The sequence below is a fragment of the Wyeomyia smithii genome, chromosome 1 (genome assembly GCF_029784165.1).
Source record: "Wyeomyia smithii strain HCP4-BCI-WySm-NY-G18 chromosome 1, ASM2978416v1, whole genome shotgun sequence".
NCBI lineage: Eukaryota > Metazoa > Arthropoda > Insecta > Diptera > Culicidae > Wyeomyia > Wyeomyia smithii.
In genome coordinates, this window is record NC_073694.1 from 153,478,826 (window position 1) to 153,491,901 (window position 13,076).

At 43.2% G+C, this 13,076-nt stretch overlaps 1 pseudogene; it reads left to right on the forward strand.

Annotated features, from left to right (window-relative positions):
• Positions 1–12,634, forward strand: part of LOC129732120 (dynein beta chain, ciliary-like) — a 60,137-nt pseudogene extending 47,503 nt beyond the window's left edge.
• Positions 12,635–13,076: the final 442 nt, after the last annotated feature.

The following is a 13,076-nucleotide window of genomic DNA, read 5'->3' on the forward strand; positions in this document are numbered from 1 at the left end:
TTCAAAACATGCTCAGATGTTTGTCATGCGGTGACAGAAAATACAATAAGGGACACTTGAATACGTGTATCGCTTCTATGTTGCCACCCTGTATTTAAAATAATGCGCACAATCATAGAAGTTTACGGAGAAGTTACGCTAAATGTGACCAGCAAAATCTTAGTCTTGATAAATATTGTGATTTCAAAGAAAAATGAGAATTTCGCGCTCTAACTGACAACCGCAACTGACAACCGAAAATGACAATCTCAGACAGCACCGATGAAAATGAGACTCAAGAACTTGTTTGTCAAAGCGTATGCACTCTTAATTTACTTCAATCGAAATTGAATAGCATTGACTTAGAGTCGCACTGTTGCCTTGCCCTCGACTTTGCAGCAGAGCCTCATTGATATGGATTGCAATCAGAATTTTCTACGAAAAAACTAGTTATAATCCATTATTTGATGTTGCTCAAACAGTATGCAATATAACATAGTTTTCATTGACAGGAGAATGACCGCCGGTTAAAACCTCAACAAAAAATAAGTGTCAATGAGATATATAAGGAAAAAGACCTCTGAATTTCGTTCAGAGATTTAGAGGTAGGGCTCAAAAGTTTCGTTTTCTTGAAAGAAGTTCCAATTCTAAACTTGAGCACAATCGGACTTCGGAAAGTCGTACGGGTAAAATTATACATTTTTACCAATGAAAAAATGTTCAAAAGCAAAAACAACTGTGATGCCAAATTTCTTAAAGATGCAAAAAACGTTAAAATCTAGTGTTACCTTAAACTTTAAGAAATTCGATTCTGTGGATATTTTTCAGCTGGCAATCTCTTTCAGCTTCAATTTATTTTTACCGTTGGGGACATTTTTCGAAGAACCGAAGCTTCTGAGCCCTACCGCTAAATGAAATTCGAAGGCCCAATTTCCACATAACTTCTGTTGGCCCCAGCTCGAGAATTCTTAAGCTCCCCAAAGTCTTTTATTGAAAATTTGTTTCCTGAGATAACATAAATGTTTTCCAGTACCGTAAAAATGTACAGCGCATCGTTTCTATGTCTGTTTCCTGCATCCTCAAAATTGAGCTTTATAGCGTAGCGTTATTACTATCATAACATGTTAGACATAATTGTCCCACGACTTCTATTTTATATATCATGGCATTGTTGTGATAAATACATCAAATCGCCAAAAGCATGCGAACTTTGACAAACCAGTACCAGTAGTGTTGTCGTACCATGTTCACTAACCGATCTAAAAATAGGCGAAATGGTGCCCATCGCTGATGGCAATGAATCGTATATGCCTTTGATGATGAATATAATATTCTTTGCTCGATCAAGACAAACGAAAACCTAAGAAACAAATAAAAAGTCCCTAATTAACTAATGAGGTGTAGAGAATAAAACTTATTCGGATATTTTTGTATATCAATTACGAACATTTCACTATCGCCAGTTGAACGTGTATCGAGTGCTATTCCTTACAGCACTTTTTTACCAGTGTTTGAGATGTCTATCAGTTGCGGGTTTTGCTCCTTCTTTTTCTTGAAAATACCCTGCATTCTAATATTTTTGTTAAAGGACAATATAAGTACTGTTCAGGGCTCTATATTTTCGAAACAAAACTACGAAACTGATATACTCACGCCGTCATTTCGATTCGAACAGTTTTATTTTCACTTGATTCCTTTCGGCTACTATCAACGAATCACTTCTTTCTCTCATTCCCTCTTTCTTCTTTCGGATCATTTCAAATAACACTAATGATTATTTCAATCGACGGAGAGAATGACGGAGGGAGAGACTCTTTCCTTTCCTTCAGCGTCTCAATTGAAATTAGCACCGCATCGCGTCGTTTGATGGTAGTTTTCTAATACTGCAAGCCGTAGTTAGAACGGCAATGGCATCCAATAAATACGTTACGCAAGTTCCGATCAATATTTCCTTCCTCTTTCCTATATATATGCGTGAAGTACTGTATGGAAGCTTTCCCAACAAACAATTTTGTTGGATAACGGCTTGTTAAACTATAGTTCAACCGAAATCCACTGAATAATAGCTTATTAAGCTGTAAATCAACAAAATTGCTCGTGGGTTCTGTCTCCGTCAGCGCTCATTGCCATTTTCAATTGAGAATCATGTGAGAGTGATGGTGATAATCCCCGCTTTCAAATGAAAAGCGTTTGTATCAATTCCAAGCCCTTCAGTTGTCAGAATCACAGCAAGAGCTTTCGACTGTGCGTCATGTGACTCACGAAATGCCCTGCGACATCAACCACTTTCCGCGGATGCAATACACATCTCTTAGCTGATCACTAAAATATCTTCCTGCGAATTTTAAGTAACAGAGAGATTAGCAGAATACATGTGCGGCACAAACTTTGAAAGCCCATATCTTTTGAACAAAAAATAACACCAACTCGAAATTTTCAGGAAGTTTTGGACAAGAATACACTTTTAATTTTTTTCAGATTTTTTAATGCCCCAGGACATACTTTTTCAACATATTGTTTTAAATAGTTACTAGTGGAAAAAAAAATTTCTCAAAAAAAATTCTCAGAAACTACAACTTAGGATGCATCTGCTGTGGAAATTTCATCAAATTCGATGCAATATTTTCAAAGACCTAAATTTTTGAATGACAATAACAACTTGAAAACTTACTCAAATTCAATAAAAATTGGAAAATAAACTTCCCTAGTGAAACTCTTGAAGTTTTTTAAAATTTGTTTAAAAAAATTTGACATCGCGATGTTTAGTGATCCGTTTCATGAATTCTGACCCTTTAAGCAATTATATTTTATCACAAACATAACATTAAAATATTTGACCTGCAAACTATTGCTTATTAATTTGAAATGATGCGCGAGTGGTAGTGAATATTCGCTTGTACAAAAATTTTCCATAAATAGTACCCAATAATGCGTAACGAATATTCATACTATTTCATCTTAAACCAGCATTGGATAACATGTTGAAAATTTAAACAATGATATCGTCGGTTTCGTGCAACGCTGGCACAACTCAAAAAACATAGATTCGATAAAAACGCGTTTGAAAATTTGCGTCGAAAATTTATTTTTCGATTTTCAAGAATACTTTGAAGCTTAGGATTACCAATCCTTATTTAACACTTTTAAGTCTATTATGCATATATTATGAGCACGTTATCCAAGTTAAAACCTTATTTTTATTAACTTTATGAAGAAATTTCAATTTGTGCAGCAAAGGCACTTCTACTCATAACTCTGGATTTTTTAGGAATTTCGAAACGAGTTGTCGTGGGATGAAACTTAACTAGATTTCGCATCGTTTGCCATCAAAAACTCAAAAATGGGAAATTTTGAGTTGTGCCAGTGTTGCACGAAGCCGACGATATGTAAACAAAGCCCGAAAATGTTCAGAATAATTACTTTTCTTCGATGTGTACCAAGTAAACCTAACACAAACTCAAAGCCCAATTAATTTAGTTCGATTCAGCCACAACATTTTCATCTGCGATCGAAATAAACACATACACACAGGAAAACACGTTTGCAAATATACCCCAACTCATCCTGCTGCCATTTGAATGTATCCTCGCGCGCGATGGAAACAAAACCGAACCGCTTGCTTTTCAATGTTTAATGAACTCGGAGTTACTGCCGCAAATACTGCAAAACCAAGTCATTCCATTTAACGTTTTACGGAACACCGGAAGCAAACAACACAGATATTGATACCACCTCGATACGAGCCAATTACATCATCCAAACGACATTGATTTCAACTCCGGCTTGCGTTCATGCACCGTTCGAAGGCGAACTTGGCCCCATACTCGTATAATGGCACCGATTAAATATTATGATATCCTGTAGGGTCCTTTCCCTCCCTGTTCGGCATTTCGACTCCCGTATTGAGACAGTTGTGCGTGCACGAAACGAACCACCCATTTGCATTGTAAAACCACTTCCGCTTGGAATGAAGCATCCAACGAATTGATATGGCAAAACACGCACACACTTGCACTTGCATGAAGAGGACATTTCCAATTGTAGCTTTTTTTTACTGCTCTGTCCCATTCAAATTTAGAGCCACCAAAATCAAATCGCGTTCCAGTCTGTGATGAAGCTTACTAAAAGCTCTGTCCTGGCAGGCCGATTAGCCGTTTTCGGCGATTAGTTTAAAGTAAATTGCAGTCGCGCGTTTCGTATTCAGCATCGGGCATTAAAGTGAATGGGCTCCATTTGTGGATCGGGCTGGACTCTGACGCTAAACGACCCTCGATTGCTTAATCTCTGCATGTACGAGGCATCATTAGTCTGTCGCGGTGACGCAAATGCACAGTTAGGACTATTTGCACGTTTGATCCATTCATTTTCACCACAACCCCAGTTTTGATGTTTCAATCGAACGTTGGTGGAAGAGGAAAATATTAACTCTTCGTTTGCATACAAAACAGGGCAAGAAGGAGAGATTCAATTTTATGGGTGAAATCATCTCGCTTATTCCGACGGTTGGCATTTTCATCACGATGAACCCCGGTTATGCGGGACGTACTGAGCTGCCCGAGAACTTGAAGGCATTATTCCGACCGTGTGCCATGGTCGTGCCGGACTTCGAACTGATTTGCGAAATTATGCTGGTCGCCGAAGGGTTCCAGGAGGCTCGTCTGTTGGCGCGAAAGTTTATTACGCTGTATACGCTGTGCAAGGAGCTGCTGTCGAAGCAGGATCACTACGATTGGGGTTTGCGGGCTATAAAGTCGGTGTTGGTTGTTGCCGGATCACTAAAGGTATGTTTCGTGGTATGAAAAATAAAGCCTGCATTGTACGTTCTTTTCTATTCCCAGAGGGGTGACCGCGAACGCCCGGAAGATCAGGTGCTGATGCGAGCCTTGCGAGATTTTAATATTCCGAAAATTGTAACTGATGACGTGCCCGTCTTCATGGGTCTGATTGGGGATCTGTTTCCAGCGCTGGATGTACCCCGAAAACGATCTCCAGATTTTGAACGGCTTATCAGAAAATCGACTACAGATCTGAAGCTCCAACCAGAGGATAACTTTATTCTTAAGGTTGTTCAGTTAGAAGAGCTGTTCGCTGTGCGTCATTCTGTATTCATTGTTGGTTTTGCCGGTACCGGCAAGACTCAGGTTTGGAAGACATTGTTCAAAACGTACCAAAACCAGCGACGAAAGCCCCATTTCAATGATCTGGACCCAAAAGCTGTGACTACGACGAACTGTTCGGTATCATTAATCCTGCAACTCGTGAGTGGAAAGATGGTCTTTTCTCGGTGATAATGCGTGACCAAGCGAACATGGGTGGAAACGGTCCCAAGTGGATCGTACTGGATGGAGACATTGATCCCATGTGGATCGAGAGCTTGAACACGGTCATGGATGACAACAAGGTGCTTACACTGGCCAGTAACGAACGGATCGCACTCACAAAAGAGATGCGTCTACTGTTCGAAATTTCTAATCTAAGGACGGCGACTCCAGCCACCGTATCCCGTGCGGGTATTCTGTACATTAACCCTCAAGACCTTGGCTGGAATCCGTGAGTAGTTCTAATTTAGTAGTTCTTCAATACATCAAAGTACTCTCTTTCAGATTCGTTGCTTCATGGATTGATTCCCGGGAAACTCAAGCCGAAAAGAGTATTCTTTCTGTTCTATTCGACAAATACATTCCCCCGCTGATCGAAGCACACAAGCGGTTCAAGAAGATCACACCAATTTCGGAGATAGCAATGATTCAGATGACGTGCCACCTTTTAGACTGCCTACTGACACCGCACAATCTTCCACCGGATAGTCCCAAAGAATGGTACGAGATCTACTACGTATTTGCTGTAATTTGGGGCTTCGGGTCCTCCCTGTATCAAGACCAGCTGGTAGATTGGCGCAATGAATTTCACAAATGGTGGATCAACGAGTTCAAAGTTATCCGCTTTCCACCCGGTGGAACCATTTTCAACTACTACATTGACCCAGAGACAAAAAAGTTCAACCCTTGGACGGAGCTTGTGCCTAGCTTCGAGCTCGATACCGACATTCCTCTACAATCGATTCTAGTCCCGACTGCGGAAACTACACGCCTTCGGTGGTTCATGGATATTCTCATAGAGGCAAAGCATCCGGTAATGCTGATCGGTGGTGCTGGGTCTGGTAAAAGCGTGATCGTAGCCGACAAGCTGAACAACCTTTCGTACAATTACGCCGTCACCAACGTACCGTTCAACTTCTACACCACCTCGGAAATGCTACAACGAGTTCTGGAGAAACCTCTGGAGAAAAAAGCAGGTCGAAATTTTGGTCCACCCGGTAGCAAAACCATGGTCTACTTCGTAGATGATATGAATATGCCTGAAGTGGACACGTATGGTACCGTTCAACCGCACACATTAATCCGCCAGTTTATGGACTACCGACATTGGTACGATCGAACCAAATTAACCCTAAAGGACATACACAACTGTCAGTTTGTATCCTGCATGAACCCGACGGCCGGATCATTCACAATAGACCCTCGGCTGCAGCGTCACTTTTGCGTTTTCGCCGTCAGCTTCCCAACCGGGGACCCCCTGTATCACATTTATTATTCAATCCTCTCGCAGCATCTCTCCAATCCACTGAACAAATTCTCGCTACAAACTCAAAAAATCTGTGCTGCATTGGTATCCTGCGCTCTGAGTCTACATCTACGAATGGGCCAAACTTTCCTACCAACTGCAATTAAATTCCACTATGTTTTCAACCTGCGTGATCTGGCAAATATATTCCAGGGCATGTTGTTTGCAAACGGTGACACCTGCCCGGAGCCCAACTATTTTATCAGACTGTGGGTTCACGAGGCTACCCGGGTCTACAGTGACAAGCTGGTAGACGATCGAGATATTGAGACCTACCGGAAGCTGCGATCCGAGGTCGTCAAAAAATCATTCGAGGAGTTCGATGAGTCCAAAGTCTTCTCAACGCCGATCATTTACTGTCACTTTGCCGAAGGTTTAGTAGATCCCAAATACATGCCCGTTGCCAACTGGGAGAGTTTGGGCAAAACACTGGAGGAGGCCCAGCTGAACTACAACGATATGATTGGAGCGATGAATTTGGTGCTTTTTGAGGATGCCATGAGTCACGTTTGCCGGATCAATAGGATTCTGGAGGGACCCAGAGGGAATGCGCTGCTGATTGGAGTTGGTGGATCTGGTAAGCAGTCTCTATCGAGATTGGCAGCCTTCATTTCGGGACTGGAAGTTTCGCAAATTCAGCTACGGAAGGGCTATGGGATAGCTGACTTGAAGGCGGATTTGGCGGTACTATACATGAAAACTGGGGTGAAAAATGTGCCCTGCATGTTCCTGATGACGGACGCACAGGTTGCGGAAGAATCGTTCCTAGTGCTGATCAATGATTTGCTAGCATCCGGTGAGATACCCGAACTTTTCCCGGAGGACGAAATCGACAACATCGTGAATGCTCTGCGGAACGAGGTCAAACAGTTGGGTATTTTGGATACGAAAGACAACTGCTGGAAGTATTTTATTGACAAAGTGCGGAAGTCGTTGAAAATTGTCTTATGCTTTTCGCCGGTGGGATCCACTCTGAGAGTTAGAGCTCGAAAGTTCCCTGCTTTGGTGAATTGTACCGCAATTAATTGGTTTCATGAGTGGCCCAAGACAGCGTTAGAGTCTGTTTCTACCAGGTTCCTTACTGATGTTGAAGTAATGCCACGAGATCTAGTAAAACCAGTTGCAGTATTCATGGCGTTTGTTCACGGAACGGTCAACGAAATGTCCCACATTTACTTACAAAACGAACGGCGCTACAATTACACAACGCCAAAATCATTCCTGGAGCTGATCGCTCTCTATTCGAAGTTCGTCAAAGAGAAGTACGCCGAGCTGAACAATCGTATTTTGCGACTGGAGAGTGGAATCCTGAAACTGGCCGAATGCGCTGAGCAGGTTGATTCGCTTCAGGTTCAACTGGCAGAACAAGAGGTGGTTCTCAAGAAAAAGAACCAAGAAGCGGATAAATTGATCAAAGTGGTGGGGGCCGAAAACGAGAAAGTTCAGAAAGAGAAAAACTTTGCCGCCGAAGAGGAAACCAAGGTACGCGTAATAGAAGAGGATGTCGGTGTGAAGGCCAAGATTTGCGAAGAGGATTTAAAAAAGGCAGAACCGGCGCTGCTTGCGGCACAAGAAGCCCTGAACACATTGGACAAAACCAACCTGACTGAGCTGAAGTCGTTCGGGTCCCCACCGGAACTGGTGGTGAAGGTTTGCGCAGCCGTGTTAGTTTTGTTCTCACCCAAAGGAAAGATTCCCAAAGATCGCAGCTGGAAAGCGTGTAAATTGATGATGAATAAGGTTGATGTATTTCTAAACGATCTGCTGTACTACGACAAGGAGCACATTCAACCGGATGTTATAAAAGCGCTGCAGGATTACTTAAAGGTATCTCAACGAGTATGTTTCTAAGGTTTGTATCTTACGTCTTTTACATTTTCACTCGCAGGATCCTGATTTCGATCCAGAGAAAATTCGTGCTAAGTCCGCAGCCGCGGCTGGACTGTGCGCTTGGGTTATAAACATTCACAAATTTTACCAAGTGTACCTGGTGGTAGAGCCCAAACAACGGGCACTGAATGAAGCGCAGAGCGAACTGAAGGCGGCCCAGGATAAGTTGATGGATCTGACCAGCATGATCAACGAGTTGGAGGAACGACTTGGCGTCATTCAGGCTGAATTCAACGATGCTCTGGCGGAGAAACAAAAGTGTCAGGACGAAGCCGACAAAACCGCCTTCACGATAGACCTTGCGCACCGTCTGGTGAATGGATTGGCGTCCGAAAATGTGCGCTGGCGGGAATCGATAGCGCAACTGAAGAGCCAAACGGTGACTCTTCCAGGTGATGTGCTTTTGATTGCCTGTTTTATTAGTTACGTCGGTTGCTTCACCAGACGGTACCGGGTCGAGCTGCAGGAGAAAATGTGGATCCCAACTTTCCGTTTGGCGAAGGTAATTGAAGTAATTATTGACTGATCGTAGCTACGAACATGTTCTTTCAACAGCCTGCTATACCTTTCACCGAGGGCGTAGATCCTCTTAACCTGATTGTCGACGATGCTGTCATCGCTTCCTGGAACAATGAAGGGCTGCCATCAGATCGCATGTCGTCAGAAAATGCCGCTATTCTTACCTATTCGTCCCGTTGGCCTCTAATGATCGATCCCCAACTGTAAGCACCCTGTATAGTGAATGATCTAAATATTAACGTTCGTTTTATTCCACAGGCAAGGCATCAAGTGGATCAAACAAAAATACGGCAACGATCTAACCGTGCTTCGGTTAACCGCCAAAGGGTACCTAGACACCATCGAAAGATGTGTTACCAATGGTAGCACATTGCTGATCGAGAATATCGGTGAAACAATTGACGCCGTTCTGGATCCGCTGCTGGGAAGAATGTTGGTTAAAAAAGGCAAATGTCTTCGAATGGGCGAAAAAGAAATCGATTACAATCCCAACTTTCAGCTGATCCTACAAACTAAACTAGCAAATCCTCACTACAAACCGGAAATGCAAGCGCAAACAACGCTGATCAACTTCACCGTTACCCGGGATGGTCTCGAAGAGCAATTACTTGCGGAGGTCGTCAAAGCCGAACGTCCGGATTTGGAGCAACAGAAAGCTGATCTAACAATGCAACAGAACACGTTCAAAATCACCCTGAAGATGCTGGAGGATGATCTATTGAGTCGACTTTCGTCCGCTGGAGAGAATGTTCTAGAAGATGCAAGTCTTGTTTTGAACCTAGAAAAGACTAAAAAAACAGCGGCCGAGGTTGAAATCAAGGTTCGCGAAGGCAAAAAAACCTCCGAACAGATCGACGTGGCGCGTGAAAGTTACCGACCTGCAGCCGAGCGTGCATCGATTCTGTACTTCATCCTGAACGATCTGCACAAGATCAATCCAATCTATCAATTTTCTTTGAAAGCATTCACAACCGTTTTCAAGGACGCAATTGCTGCCACCCCAGAAGCTGAAAAACTAAAGGACCGCGTCTTCAACCTGATTGATTCAATTACTTTCGCTGTTCACATGTACACAAGCCGAGGCTTGTTTGAAAAAGACAAACTGATCTTCATGGCTCAAATGGCTATTCAAATCTTGTTGCAGGCTAAAGAAATCGATCCAACTGAATTGGACTTCCTGCTAAGATTCCCTTACACACCGAATCTAACTTCGCCCTTCGATTTCCTAACGAACGCTGGATGGGGTGGTATAAAAGCCCTTTCCGGTATGGACGAGTTTAGATCTCTAGATAAGGATATCGAAGGTTCGGCCAAGCGTTGGAAAAAACTAATCGAGTCGGAGTGTCCCGAGCGTGAAAAAATGCCGGGTGAATGGAAAAATAAGAACGCTCTGCAGCGATTGTGCATCATGCGCTGTTTAAGACCGGATCGGATGACTTACGCGGTGCGAGCCTTTGTCGAGGAAAAACTGGGAGCAAAATACGTGGAAGCCAGAATGGTTGAGTTTGATAAGTCATTCAAGGAAACCAGCGCTTCGACTCCGGTGTTCTTCATTCTGTCACCTGGTGTTGACCCCTTAAAGGTACGAACAGAACCGCTGAAGCCATCCAACGCTAAATTCAAACTTTTTTCTAGGATGTTGAGAAACTGGGCAAGAAGCTACGATTTTCCACTGATCACGGCAACTTTTACAACGTCTCGCTTGGACAAGGTCAAGAAGTGGTAGCGGAAAACGCAATCGACGTTGCATCCAAGCAGGGTCACTGGGTGATCTTGCAAAACATTCATTTGGTGGCAAAATGGCTCTCAACACTGGAAAAGAAAATGGAAGCAACTCAGGATGACTCGCACGAAAACTATCGGCTGTTCATCAGTGCAGAACCAGCCGCTTCTCCAGAATTTCATATCATCCCCCAGGGAATACTCGAATCCGCTATCAAAATCACCAACGAACCTCCCACTGGAATGCTCGCAAACATTCATAAAGCATTGGATAACTTCAACCAGGAAACACTGGAGATGTGTGGCAAAGAGGCCGAGTTCAAAGCTATTTTGTTCTCACTTTGCTACTTCCATGCTGTCGTCGCGGAACGTAGAAAGTTTGGTCCTCAAGGCTGGAATCGTGTGTATCCTTTCAACGTAGGTGACCTCACAATTAGCGTGTATGTTCTATACAACTATCTGGAGGCAAACAATCGTGTCCCATGGGAGGATCTACGCTATCTGTTTGGTGAAATCATGTACGGTGGACACATCACAGATGATTGGGATCGGAGATTATGTCGAACCTACTTGGAAGAATTGATGCAGCCGGAGTTGGTTGATGGCGATTTGAATTTGTGCACTGGGTTTCCTGCGCCACCAAATCTGGATTACAGCGGCTATCACAACTATATTGACGATAACTTACCCGTGGAATCACCGTACCTCTACGGTCTCCATCCGAATGCCGAAATCGGTTTCCTTACAACACTTTCGGAGCAACTGTTCAAAACCATTTTCGAACTACAACCCCGTGATTCGGGTGCCACTTCCGGTTCCTCCGTCAGCCGAGAAGATGTCGTCAAATGTATCATTGAGGATTTCACAGACAAATTGCCTGAAGAGTTCAACATGGTCGAGCTGATGGCCCGAGTCGAAGACCGTACGCCATTCATAATCGTCGCTTTCCAGGAGTGCGAACGAATGAACATTTTAGTTCGCGAGATGAAACGATCTCTCAGAGAACTCATGCTTGGACTGAAGGGAGAACTTACCATAACTTCCGACATGGAAGAGCTAGAAGCATCCCTGTTCTTCGATGATGTACCTGAAAACTGGACCAAGCGTGCCTACCCTTCGATGTTTGGATTGCAATCTTGGTTTGCTGATCTAACCATCCGCATCAAGGAACTGGAGGCCTGGTCCAACGACTTCAACCTACCGTCCTCGGTGTGGTTAGCTGGGTTCTTCAACCCGCAGAGCTTCCTAACTGCAATAATGCAGCAAACTGCCCGCAAAAATGAATGGCCCCTGGACAAGATGTGCCTAAGCTGCGATGTGACCAAGCGCTGGAAGGAGGATATCAGTGCTCCGCCCCGGGAGGGGGCATACGTTAACGGTCTGTACATGGAAGGGGCCCGTTGGGATACCAGCATTGGGTCGATTGCCAGCTCCCGGCTGAAGGAGCTTTTCCCGCAGATGCCGGTCATGTTTATCAAGGCGATCACCCAGGACAAACAGGAAACGAAAAACATATACGAATGTCCGGTTTATAAAACTAGGTTAGTTTAAATCCTAATATATTGTTTTTTTTTTTTTTTTTAATTTTGCTTTTTTTCTGCAGGATTCGAGGACCCACCTATGTGTGGACGTTCAATTTGAAATCAAAGGAGAAACCGGCCAAGTGGACCCTGGGCGGCGTTTGTTTGTTGCTGCAAGTTTAGAGCAGGATTTAGTAGTTTTAGACGATTTAGATATCGTACGTCGTGTGTTGCTGTGAAGAATTTCGAATTCGCTTACACTTTATTGGAGTTTGTTTGTTGGTTTGAAATATCCATATTATATAATATATTATAAATTACTGAAACATTTTTAGGATTTATTTAAAAACAATATTATCAATGTCAAACTCCTGTTTCAAACTTTACATGAGATTGAGCTACAGTTTTGGCAGCGCATTCTTTTGAGTAAAAGTGGAACAAACGTATGCTAATGTGTCTACTGGCGATGCGAATGCAAGCCGAATGCACAGGCTGGACCATCACATACGCACAATCTGTCTTCGCTGCGATGTAATTACCAGTACTTCCATAGCAAACTTCCACCTTCAATAGATGGAGTGCGCTGTTCGATTTGACGCTTGTCATTTGTATGGGATCAATCCAGAGATACCAGTGTTATTTTGGATATGATGTTTTTGCTTGTACTTATCTTACTGAACCTGTTTACGGTGAAACGGACAGTGGTAACAAAAGGGCGCTGGCCTCGATGATGCTAATGATTGTTTGGATTTATGTGATTTTAACAGCGTTTTTTTAGCGGAAAAACACTATCTTTCAACACCCTACTTCGTATTCCAATCA